Raw genomic sequence first — 12,925 nt, 5'->3', positions numbered from 1 at the left:
CTGTGCCACTGTCAGTGTCACTGTCAGGGAACATTGTAGGTTGTATCTCAGTTTCTCATTTCCTGAGAGGTTGCGTGAAAAAGCCTCACCTTATCCTCATTTCATCACAGAACCATAACTGTAACATGGTTCTCAGCCCTCCACCCAGCTGCAGTGCAAAGCCTAATAGGGCATTTGGGGAATCCCCAGTGGCAGAAAGTCATTCTAACTGTCTCTATAACACGTACTCCCGGGCACAAGAGGGCATGTCAGGGCCAGAGCTGCAGCAATTTGTACTCTTGGGATCTCCAACGAATGGAAAGTTCCTTTGGGCTTTCCTTTGTAACATTCAAAAACCAGTAGGAGAACACTTCAATCTCCCTGGACCGTCAATAACAGACTTAAAAGTTGCAGTTCTTCAACAAAAATACTTTAAATACAGACTTCAATGAGAAACTGCAGAACTGAAATTAATTTGCAAACTGGACACCATCAAATTAGGCCTGAATAAAGCCTGGGAGTGATGGGTAACTACAAAAAGTAATTTTCCCTCTGCTGATACTCACACCTTCTTGTCAACTGTTGGGAATGGGCAATGTCCACCTTGATTGCATTGGCCTTCTTAGCACTACAAAAGTAATTTTCCCTCTGATATTCACCCCTTCTTGTCAACTGTTGAGAATAGGCCACTTCCACCTTAATTGAATTGGCTTCATTAGCACTGACCCCCCACTTCATAAGGCAACTCCTGTCTTTTCATGTGCTATGATATATATTCTGCTTACTGTATTTTTCACTCCATGCATCTAATGAAGTGGGTTTTAGCCCACGAAAGCTTATGCCCAAATAAATTTGTTAGTCTCTAAGGTGCCACAAGGACTCCTCATTCTAAATAAGTGTGTGTGGCAGGCTGCAGGCAGGGATCCTTGAGTGGCTGTACATTCCTCGCTCTGATTTGGTGATTCTCTGAGCTGGAGCTGTATAAACTTCTGGGACAAAGCAGACTCCCTTTTTGATGTGAAAAGTGTGTTTCATGCTAATTTTATTAGGGTGACCTCCTTTCAGGCCCCCAAGTCTTTGCAATAATTATTACATCCAGGAAGTTCTTAAACAAGGAATTTCTCCATAAGGCAAAGTTGAAAAATAAAATCAGAATTTGTGCAGGATAGAGCTCCCAAAGCACCTAACGAATGGTTGATGCTGTCTCAGTAAACTGTAACTTCTTAGAGCCGTGTTCTGCCACCCTTGCTCATGCTGAGTAGTACTTTATTCCATGAGGAGGCCCATTGATTTCATGGAGCTCAGTGCTGGGACTGTGTAAGTTTCCAGGATAAAGCAGCTTCCCTCTCTGACCTCAAAAGGGTATTTCAATGTAAGGGTGGCAGAATCCAGCCCTTACTTAAAGCTGTGAGGATCAACTGTGAGAGAAGATCTGAGTAGCCCTGATTCTCCTGGTGCTGCATACTTTTTCATTTTTGTCTCTCTTCCTATCTTTGAGGATAGAGTCTTATCTGGGACCTTCAGTCTGGGTGTGAGGCAGCATATGCAGCTTTTTAAATGTTTGCATGCACTTCAAGAGTCTCTTTTTGCTGTTATCCTGCCAGGGTGCAGCTGAGACTCCAAGAGAGAATTTAAGATCAAAACAACTTTCATGTTTGTTTCCTATTCTTCATTCAGTATCCTCTCAGGCCTTGGGGGGTGGGGAGGGAAGTGTACAAATTTCACACTGGAACGGAAGGGGTTAAAGAGCTGCTCTTGAGCCCAAGCGGCCCCACCCCACCTGCAAAGTCTGTACAGGCCAGAGGAGGAGCAGAGTAGCTCAGCAGCAGGCAGATGGTGGAGGTAAGTGGCCTGACACTCTGAGCTCCTGAGAAGGAACACGGGAGACCTGCTTGTTGCCTGGCTATAGTGACCTGTGTTTTTGTTCCTTACTTTACTCTGTGGGAAGAGAGGGGACTGGTATGAAGTGATCCAGGAGGACAGCTGCACAGCATCCATGGGTGCAGGACTTAACTGCTTACCACTGGGTCCTTGATTGGAGCATGGTGGAGAGGGTGGTTCTGGGCTCCCCTACCAACCGCTCAAGAGGGACAACTACAGAGGCCTGTTCTCTGATGAGGGAAGAAACTCCTGAAGCAAAAAGGGTCTGGGCTGTGAGATCTTAACTAAAGAGGAGGAGTCCTGTGTCCTCCTGCTTAATCCTGAAAGCTCCCACATTGTTGGATTCTCTATGCATACCCTGAAAGGGGCAGGCTTGAATATGTGACCTGGCTGGAGGGCAAAGTCACTGGAAGGACAGACTACAGCAGAGTGGAGTAGCAGTGAGAAAGGGGGTTGCCTGGGAAGAAGATAACTTGCCACACACCCATCTAACAAGTAGGTGGTGCTGTGAGTGAGCATCCCCCTTTGCAGGCCCCTGAGATAGTGATTTTTCAGCAGCCAATACAATGAGGAGTCCTTGTGGCACCTTAGAGACTAACAAATTTATTTGGGCATAAGCTTTCGTGGGCTAGAACCCACCCACAAAAGTTTATGCCCAAATAAATTTGTTTGTCTCTAAGGTGCCACAAGGACTCCTCATTGTTTTTGCTGATACAGACTTAAACGGCTGCCACTCTGAAACCTGTCAGCAGCCAATGAACCTTTACAAAGCATTAGGATAGAACTCTAGAATGAATTGCTTCATCCTCAGAAAGTAACAGAGGCTAAAGTTCACTCACCTGCCCAGCAAGGAGAGTCAGATGCCAGATGTACCAGGGTCCAAACATTTTGATAACAAGCATGATAACAGAATACAAATTGGTAAATGCTGGTTTAAAACACAATTTACTAATCAGTATCGTTCTAGCTGAGATTGTGCTAGGATTTCCACTGTAAAACGTCCCTTTCAGGATCTCTCTCTCAATTATTGTGCCTCCATACTTCAATAGAAACTTTAAAATCACACATTCTGCAAAATTTCATTTCCCTGATTTCCCCCCACCCCTCTGGGGCCAGTTCTGTGCACCAGCATTGGCTCCGTGGTAACACTGTTTCACAGAATGATACAGTCTATGGTAGTGGTTCTCAACCAGGGGTACACGTACTCCTCGAGGTACGCTGAGGTCTTCCAACGGGCAGGGGCATCAGGTTTGTATAATTTTTGGTGGTGCCCAGAAAGGGTCTAGTCCCCCCCCTTGCCCCACCCGCCCTGTAAGCCGATATGTATTTTATTAAATAATGTAAAAATGGACTGGAAACCATAAGCATTTAACAGTTTCCCTTTATTGCATAATATCACCATTATAAGAAAAAAATATTTAACTAATAATATCAAAGTTATTAATACTCTTTTGAATACAGAAACAACCAAGCACTCTGATCAACTCTCAAAAGCAAATACTTTCTAAAATTAAAATAAATATAGGGTTAAGGTTAGGGTTGTTGATTGTTAGTGGTCCTACAAATCAAGAATTTGTTGCTGGGATAAAATGAAGCTACAACATGCCAGCGCCACAAGATTTCAAGGGTCAATTAAACGTGGAAAGTCAGAAGCAGCACTCGCCTGCTTCAATATATTATATTTGGTTGTACCTGTTGTGACGAAGTGGGAATGTTCTTAATGTTTTCTCTGAATAATGTGTGGGTGCCTCAGTTTTCCCTGTGCATTTCTTAAGGATCTAGGTGGTAGGATAAGGGCGTGTGATGCTGTGGCCCTAGAGAGCTAATGTGATGCTGTCTGCCACACCGTGTACCCCCTGCAGCGAGTCTGCCTGGGCGGGGCTCCTGGGGAAGCCAGAGGGTCCTGCACCCCAACTCCACTGTCAGACGTGACTCTCAGCCAGCCGGTAAAACAGAAGCTACACAGTACAAAACAGAGCTTGTTGTAGGTACAGAAACCAGGACCCCTCAGTCAGTTCCAGCTTTGGGGGGTGGGGAGCCCAGACCCAAGTTCTGGGCCTCTCCCCGTTTCCCCAGCCAGCTCCAAACTGACACTGCCTCTGGCCCCTCCTCTGATCTTTGTGTCTTTTCTGGACAAGGAGGCCACCTGATCTCTTTGTTCTCCAATACTTTCAGTTGAATACTTTCTCGAATTATTAGTTAAATTGGAGAAGATGGGGATCAATATGAACATCAAAAGGTGGATAAGGAATTGGTTAAAGGGAAGACTGCAACGGGTCCTACTGAAAGGCGAACTGTCAGGTTGGAGGGAGGTTACCAGTGGAGTTCCTCAGGGATCGGTTTTGGGACCAATCTTATTTAATCTTTTTGTTACTGACCTTGGCACAAAAAGTGGGAGTGTGCTAATAAAGTTTGCAGATGATACAAAGCTGGGAGGTATTGCCAATTCGGAGAAGGATCGGGATATTATACAGGAGGATCTGGATGACCTTGTAAACTGGAGTAATAGTAATAGGATGAAATTTAATAGTGAGAAGTGTAAGGTTATGCATTTAGGGATTAATAACAAGAATTTTAGTTATAAGTTGGGGATGCATCAATTAGAAGTAACGGAAGAGGAGAAGGACCTTGGAGTATTGGTTGATCATAGGATGACTATGAGCTGCCAATGTGATATAGCTGTGAAAAAAGCTAATGCGGTTTTGGGATGCATCAGGAGAGGCATTTCCAGTAGGGATAAGGAGGTTTTAGTACCGTTATACAAGGCACTGGTGAGACCTCACCTAGAATACTGTGTGCAGTTCTGGTCTCCCATGTTTAAAAAGGATGAATTTAAACTGGAGCAGGTACAGAGAAGGGCTACTAGGATGATCCGAGGAATGGAAAACTTGTCTTATGAAAGGAGACTTAAGGAGCTGGGCTTGTTTAGCCTAACTAAAAGAAGGTTGAGGGGAGATATGATTGCTCTCTATAAATATATCAGAGGGATAAATATAGGAGAGGGAGAGGAATTATTTAAGCTCAGCACCAATGTGGACACAAGAACAAATGGGTATAAACTGGCCACCAGGAAGTTTAGACTTGAAATCAGACGAAGGTTTTTAACCATCAGAGGAGTGAAGTTTTGGAATAACCTTCCAAGGGAAGCAGTGGGGGCAAAAGATCTATCTGGTTTTAAGATTCTACTCGATAAGTTTATGGAGGAGATGGTATGATGGGATAATGGGATTTTGGTAAGTAATTGATCTTTAAATATTCAGGGTAAATAGGCCAAATCCCCTGAGATGGGATATTAGATGGATGGGATCTGATTTACTATAGAAAATTCTTTCCTGGGTATCTGGCTGGTGAATCTTGCCCATGTGCTCAGGGTTTAGCTGATTGCCATATTTGGGGTCGGGAAGGAATTTTCCTCCAGGGCAGATTGGAGAGGCCCTGGAGGTTTTTTTGCCTTCCTCTGTAGCATGTGGCATGGTTGACTGGAGGGAGGCTTCTCTGCTCCTTGAAGTTTTGAACCATGATCTAAGGACTTCAATAGCTCAGACATGGGTGAGGTTTTTCATAGGAGTGGGTGGGTGACATTCTGTGGCCTGCGCTGTGCAGGAGGTCGGACTAGATGATCAGAATGGTCCCTTCTGACCTTAGTATCTATGAGTTGGCACCTTGCAGGGGAGGGGCGCAGGCCATCAGTTGCCAGGAGACAGAGTGTCGGCCATTCTCTCTGTAGATAGCATCACACTTGCCCTCTAGGGCTCTACAACAATCACACACCCTTATCCCACCACCTACATCCTTCAGAAGTGCATAGAGGAAACTGAGGCACCCACACAGTATTCAGAGAAAACATAAAGAACATTCCCACTTTATAACACCTGTATACAACCAATTATATACTTTAAAGGGTGTAAAATAATCAAGGGTATTGTGCTAAACACGATCATACCCCAAACTGATTGCCAAATTTAAGTTGCATGTTTTTCCCCTCAGGTGAGGACTCTGGGGTGGGGCTGGGGATGAGGGGTTCACACTGAGGAAGGGGCTCAAGGCTGGGACTCAGGGTTGGGGTGCTGGGGGTGCAGGCTCTGAGGTGGGGCAGGGCCAGGGACGAGGAGCTTGGGATGCAGACAGGCTGCCCCAGGGCTAGGGTCAGAGAGGACTCTTCCCCCCCCCCCCACCCCCCACTGGCAGCAGCGAGCTCTGGGTCAGGGACCCCTCCTCTTCCCCCACCCCGCAGCACACTCACTCTGCACATGCTCCTAGGGCCCGACTCAGGTCCAGGAAGCCCCCTCGCCTCCCCTATGGTGGGTACTGGGGGGGGGGTGGGGGGCTGCCATCATGTGTGGCCTCCTATGCTGCTGCCCCTGACCATAGCCTCACTGGGGGTGGGGGATGGGGCTGCCCCTTGCCCAATGTGGGGCAGGAGTGGTGGCTGCGGGGCGGGGGGAGAGCAGGGTGTCACAAAATTCACCCAAGCCCGAGCTGCTCAGGTTCAGGAATCCCCCCCACCCCGTCTCCCCTGTGGTGGGTGGGTAGCTGGGTGAGTGCTGGAGGGGGGAGGGGACTGCCATCACATGTGGCTTCCTTCCTCCCCTGCTGCAGCCTGCTGCCCTTCACCGTAGCCTCACTGGGGATGGGGGATAGGGCTGCCCCTTGCCCAGTGTGGGGCAGGAGTGGTGGCTGCGAGAGAGCCGGGGGGGGGGGAAGAGGGCTGCCAAGCACATGGTGGTTGGCAGCCCTCCCCTGGTGCAGCAGTCAGCTGCCTGCTTCAAATTGCGGCCAGCGTCTCTTGTTACCAGGGGCAATAGCCGCTGGCAGCTGCATGCGCAGGCAGGCAAGCTTTCCTTCCGGTGGCAGGGATGCTTCGGGAGGCGCTCCGGGGCCACGGGCGGCAGGTGGGGGCCAGGGCCCGCGGGAGAGACCCAGCTCCAAATATTGGTGGAGTAGGGCGCCCGGCTCTGAATATTCCTGGTGCCAGGGCTCCACGAGCCCATATAACGCGCCGCCTATGCCAGCGGGTACATCAGCTCATCTAGATATTTGCCTAGTTTTACAACAGCCTACATAAAAAGCACTAGTGAAGTCAGTTTGAAACTAACATTTCAAACAGACAATGTCTTATTTATCCTGCTCTCTATACTAAACACTGAAATGTAAGTACAATATTTATGTTCCAGTTGATTTATTTTATAACTATATGGTAAAAATTAAAAAGTTAGCAATTTTTCAGTAACAGTGCGCTGTGACACTTTCGTATTTTTCTATCTGATTTTGTAAGCAAGTAGTTTTTAAGTGAGGTGAAACTTGGCAGTACACAAGACAAATCAGACTCCTGAAAGCAGTACAGTAGTCTGGAAAGGTTGAGAGCCACTGGTGTAGGGATTTAGGATTTGTTGAGCAGGACAGAGGGACTTTATGGGAATGGAAAACAATTGTAAGTATTGTAGTGCTCAGGGGTTTTTTGGGTTTTTTTTTATGTGCTGAATGACCTTTCTTAGCCGTGTGTGTGTTTGAGGGGAGGGGCCAGAATGTTCTCCCTCTTAGCCAGATTTGTGGGTTATGCTCCCCTCCTTAGTCTGGGGTGTATGTAGTTCCCCTTTAAGCAAAGCCAAGCACCCCATCTCTTTCCTGACTTTGTGGGATCTGGCCACCTCCACCTGCTCCTCAGTGTCTGCCTTCTCCCTGCCCTATTGTCTTCTCCCCTCATTCATGGAGGAGAGTCTGATCTTGGCTGACATTTTCTGCTCATGGTGCTTAGGAAAGGACCAAAACCAGGTTGTCACCTTCAATTATTAGACAACTGCTAGGAGCAGAAATGGACCACAAGACTTATTGGACCTGTCTAATTGTCCTTGTGTTCACTAGTAGGTGCAAGTGTCACAATTCAGGGCAACTGCACTTTTATCCCCCCACAGTAGTCCACCCAGGGCATCCACTTTTAGACTTCTGACTTCAAGACATCACTTGTCATGGGAGAAAACCCCACATCTTTCTCCCTACTGACCAGGGAATCTTTAAGGCTGCACAGTTTCCTGTTGACACAGATATTCCCCAGCAAGTCCGACTGCCTAAAGAAGCCAGCATCTATATTTTGCTTTCTCTCTGAAGGGTATGAACTGTGTAAGTGCCAGCAGTTACAAGTTACCACACAGCTCTTTCTAAGTAAGCTCATTTATTCTTAAAATGAAAGCATTACAGAGAAAATGTATTAAAAATAATAAAACCGTCACACATCCTACTAAACTTAGCAGAGGTCACCCCAGCTCCAACCTTGGGTTCTGGTAGATGTCAGTCCTTCAAAACCCACAACTGAGTTTTCTCCATGGTTACAAGTTCATAATTATCTCAGATTCAGAACCAGAACACAAGCTGGGCAGTTCAGCCACTTCTTTATACTGCTCGGGCCTTTGATTTCTGGTCTACGAGAACAGTTAATTAGCAGACAGTGATCCACTTCTCAGGGCATAGCTTCAAAAGGCTGGATTTTTGCATAACCAGAAGTATGGCATTTGCATTAATCTCTCCCTAGGTATTTGTCCGGAAGCCACTTCATACTTATTGTCCCAAAAGTCTATTCTTATCTAGCCTACTTTCAGTATAGTCCTTTGAACTCCCAGACCTCACATCACATCTTCCCCTTAGACAGGATACATGCAATCCCCTCCCACAATAATACATAAACTTTGCATTTAATAGAATAGACCCTAGAGATACTGAAACTTGATTCAATAAGGTCCTAAGAATATGCAGGAAATTGCCATGTCTGTCACAAAGTGCACTTTGGTTCATATTCAAAAGACCCATTATTCAAAACTAAGGGATTTCTGAAGTCCTTTTCATCCTCTTGAGGGTGTTAATCATCCTTTCCTTGGGCTTGTGTGTTATTACCAAACAAATTTCATCATGATGAAAGGCTCTGAAAAAGATTTACCAGGCCCTCATGCAGGGATTTGAGCTTGGGTCCTGATCTCCTGTACCGTTAGGCCTCAATCCCTGGAGTCCTCCATGAGGGGGAGCCAGTTCTGATGAAGAACTCTATTGACAAATAGGAAGGACAGAAGGTCAGCACGAAAAGCCTTTGAAAGGGACTTTTTAAAGTGGGAGGAAATGAAGGTTTTGCGGAGGGCATCCCCCTTACCTTCCAAAGACAAATGATTCAGAGCGGAAACTCACTATGCAGGCTAATTTTAATAAAACATTTCCTTTCCTCTAAAGGGCGTCCCACTTCCATATAAGACACAAGGCCACTCCCATGGGAGTGAGCGCTGTAGTACTGGTCCCACACTTTTCAGAATGGCTTTAATTGTGATACTTATATTTTAAATAAAGATCTGTATGGCGAATTCATGTCAGTGAACACGAAAGCACATTCCCAAAATTCAGTAAGGACCTGATGATCTAGGAAAGCATTTAAAGCAACTACTTAACTTTTTAAGTACAGGAATAGTCCCATTAATTTTAAATGGATTTAAAGTCAAGCATTTGCTTAATTGCTCTGCTAATTTGATGGAGGGGCTGTGAGAGCAGTTCCCCTTTGGGAGGACTGTACCATTACTGCTGGACCCTTCCCTGGGGCCAGTGATTCAGGAGACGTGGAATTCTCTGTGTGAGGTCTTTGTTCACCCATAGAAAGAGGGAGTGAGAGAGAAATAGGGAGGAAAAACGAGAAGGGAAGAGAAAGATGTGGGAGGGACGGTAAACTCATCAAGTCTGTTAAATGCTAATTCCATTGAAAGAGCCGTCAGTAACATAGACAAAATCGCTACAGTATTCCCTTATTGTAAAGACATGTTACTGCAGCCTCCTGCCACCCCCAAACCATCAGTGGGTGGGTGGAGCATTAAAAAAGATCTTGATCATCTCCTGCATTCCCTAAGGGACCCCTTCACACTCTGTTCTCCTCACAGCCTCACTCTTGTGTATAAATAAAAATATAGTAATTCAGGAAGAACCATAAAGCTCTTTCTGAAATAATAACTTGCAGATACAGTTGAGTGGAAATAGGATGTCTATATACCCTAAATTTGATATTTGGTTATCAATGCAGCAGGTATATAGAATTGTTCCAGGCAGTTACACTGTCTGGAATGCCTGTATGGGTTTCTTTAAGTATCTCCTAGGTGCATCTTAAAAACTATGATTATTAGATGAGATTCCTGAATTGATACAGTATAATATAACTCAAGCTAATATAATACCTTTTATGCATTGCATCACCTTTCTTTTTTCAAAGGAGTAACACAAAGCCACGCTCATTCATGGAGGGAAAAGATGAGGCTTAGTTAAATTTAGGTTCCAAAACTTGAGATAGAAAGGCTGACATGTCTGCAGATGGGCATATAACAAATAGTTACACAATGAATTCAGAGTAAGGGAAGGCATGAAACAAAAAGTAATTTTTAAAAAGATCTTCAAGTTCCATTTCAGATTTGTCTATAAAGGAAATTGAGAATCCAGGAAAATGGAATTTTCTGTTGCTTAGTGTCATTACATATAACATTCACATGATGTTACAGTAATATGCACCAGACTCCTTTACAGGTGTATGTAGTCCTATCCTGAGTGTACTGAACCTGCAACTGAAATATTCCTGAAGGTTCTGCTTCTCTCTTGAATGTTGCCATACTTGCGTAGCTTGTCATGCCAACAATATATCACTGACCTGTGTGTGTAGCTGCTTGTGAAGCAGCAGGGGCAGATGGAGGGGTTGTGCAGCTGGAGGGGCAGAAATGTTAGCAGAAGCCAGGAGCAGATCCATGAGTGGCAGCAATGCAGAAATATATTCAGAAAGAGCAACAGCATGGGCAAGGGTAGGAATAGGAGCAGGAACAGTGGATGAAACAACTGTCGGCAGCAATGGTTTCTCCTCCCAGTCTGCTCTCAAACCAGCTACTACAGGCACTCTTACCTCCCTAAGCCAGCCCCTACATTGAATACATGAGGCCCTGCTGCTGTTTCAGCTGTTATTGATGACATTACTAATTTATTTAGCAGGCAGGAGTATTTGGAATGGGAGAGCATTCATCTGATATGTTCACATTCCCCCTCTGATATACGCTGCCCTTGGCAATGGGCCTGCTGTTAGTTTCAAGCCTATTACAAATTGTCATTTGTTTCGTTCAGTTATTTAATCCACTGCTTTGGTTTGAATTGCTAATTCGTGATGTGTAAGAAATATAAAACTATTGGTTTGGTATGGTCTCTGAGTTGCCATCTCTGCACAACACCTGAAGTGTCATCTGCCAACTTGTTTTTAATCATTTCATTTACACCAACATACGGATCTGGGGGTGGGGGGGGTTGCATGGACTGTGTATGTATGTACCTCTGTGTGACTGTATCTATAGCTGCTTGTGTGCTAGGCACATGGAAACAGTTTTTTGCTCCCAGTTACATCTTTCTTTGGTTTTGTTTCAGAGTCTGTTGATCTCAGGAGTAGTAGCTGAGCCTGTGCCCCGCTCAAAGGAGGGCAAGGGCCGGTTATCCCCTGACAAAAAGCCCTGTTTCACTGTCAGTATTTAGGCTCTGTTTTGGTCCCAGACTAGGGGCCTTACAGTCACTTAGTTATTTTAAAAAGTTACATGAACCAATATTGTCAGGAGTCAGTTGATGTTACAGGGATAAGCCAATGCTTAAAATGGATCCAAAGGTTCAGTCATGTTTGGTGGAGGCAAAGAACTGGGTAGAATAAAGTTCGGTCCTCTAGGTTATAAGCCCTAGATGGAGGTGTCCTAGGAGATGATAAAACACTGTCGTGTCCTATATCCATACCCTCAGAGGTGGGAGCCACATCACCTCTTAATAACACTAATAATAATAGCTCAGAAGGTATGGACCCAGTCAGTTCTTAGTGGCAGACTGCCAAGAAAAATGTAGGGACTTCAGGAACTGGTACCGACGATTCATTTGGCAGCAATCTTTTTTTATTCTCATAGCTCATGCCAGTAAGAGGTACTGGTTAGACAGAGGTCCTGTCCTTCAAATGTGGCATAAAATCAAAGTCCTAACCACTTGCACTAATTGAAGATCTCATGATAGTTTTTGCAAGTGCAATTTTGTCACTCCCAAACATCTGACAGAACCCAAACATCTACACTGCAATTAAACAGCCACTTAGCCTGAGTCCCATCAGCCCAAGTCAGCTGGCACAGGCCTGCTCCAGGTGTCTAATTGCAGCATAGACATATCCTCTGAGGCCACAGGAGGGTTTGAGGATCCTCTGTTTGTCAAATATGAGTTAATTCTTCTGTCAGAGTGTTTATTTGAATATTTGTATCTGCTGTTAGCATCAGAATTGCTGTTTTGTTCAGAAACAGATAATCTGAACTGACTCTACCATCAAAGGTTAAGTATGGCTCCATGTCTAGTTGGCAGCCGGTATCAAGCGGAGTACCCCAAGGGTCGGTCCTGGGACCGGATTTGTTCAATATCTTCATTAATGATCTGGAGGATGGCGTGGACTGCACCCTCAGCAAATCTGCAGATGACACTAAACTGGGAGGAGTGGTAGATACACTGGAGGGTAGGGCTAGGATACAGAGGGACCTAGACAAATTAGAGGATTGGGCCAAAAGAAATCTGATGAGGTTCAACAAGGACAAGTGCAAAGTCCTGCACATAAGGGAGGAAGAATCCCATGCACTGCTACAGACTAGGGACCGAATGGCTCGGCAGCAGTTCTGCAGAAAAGGATGTTGGGGTTATAGTGGACAAGAAGCTGGATATGAGTCAACAGTGTGCCCTTGTTGCCAAGAAGGCTAATGGCATTTTGGGCTGTATAAGTAGGGGCATTGCCAGCAGATAGAGGGACGTGATCATTCCCCTCTATTCGACATTGGTGAGGCCTCATCTGGAGTACTGTGTTCAGTTTTGGGCCCTACACTACAAGAAGGATGTGGAAAAATTGGAAAGCGTCCAGCGGAGGGCAACAAAAATGATTAGGGGACTAGAACACATGACTTATGAGGAGAGACTGAGGGAACTGGAATTGTTTAGCCTGCAGAAGAGAAGAATGAGGGGAGATTTGATAGCTGCTTTCAACTACCTGAAAGGGGGTTCCAAAGAGGAT

At 45.4% G+C, this 12,925-nt stretch overlaps 1 long non-coding RNA gene across 1 annotated transcript in view; it reads left to right on the top strand.

Annotated features, from left to right (window-relative positions):
• The first annotated feature begins 1,738 nt into the window (after positions 1 to 1,738).
• LOC119861752 overlaps positions 1,739 to 12,925 on the top strand; it is a 64,849-nt gene continuing 53,662 nt past the window's right edge. The window contains exon 1 of the long non-coding RNA XR_005295019.2: positions 1,739 to 1,821. This is a non-coding gene — a long non-coding RNA (uncharacterized LOC119861752). The remainder of the gene's footprint in view (positions 1,822 to 12,925) is intronic.

Source organism: Dermochelys coriacea, chromosome 9 (assembly GCF_009764565.3).
Source record: "Dermochelys coriacea isolate rDerCor1 chromosome 9, rDerCor1.pri.v4, whole genome shotgun sequence".
In the NCBI taxonomy this organism is placed as follows: Eukaryota; Metazoa; Chordata; order Testudines; family Dermochelyidae; genus Dermochelys; species Dermochelys coriacea.
This window is presented reverse-complemented; position numbering and strand designations above follow the sequence as displayed.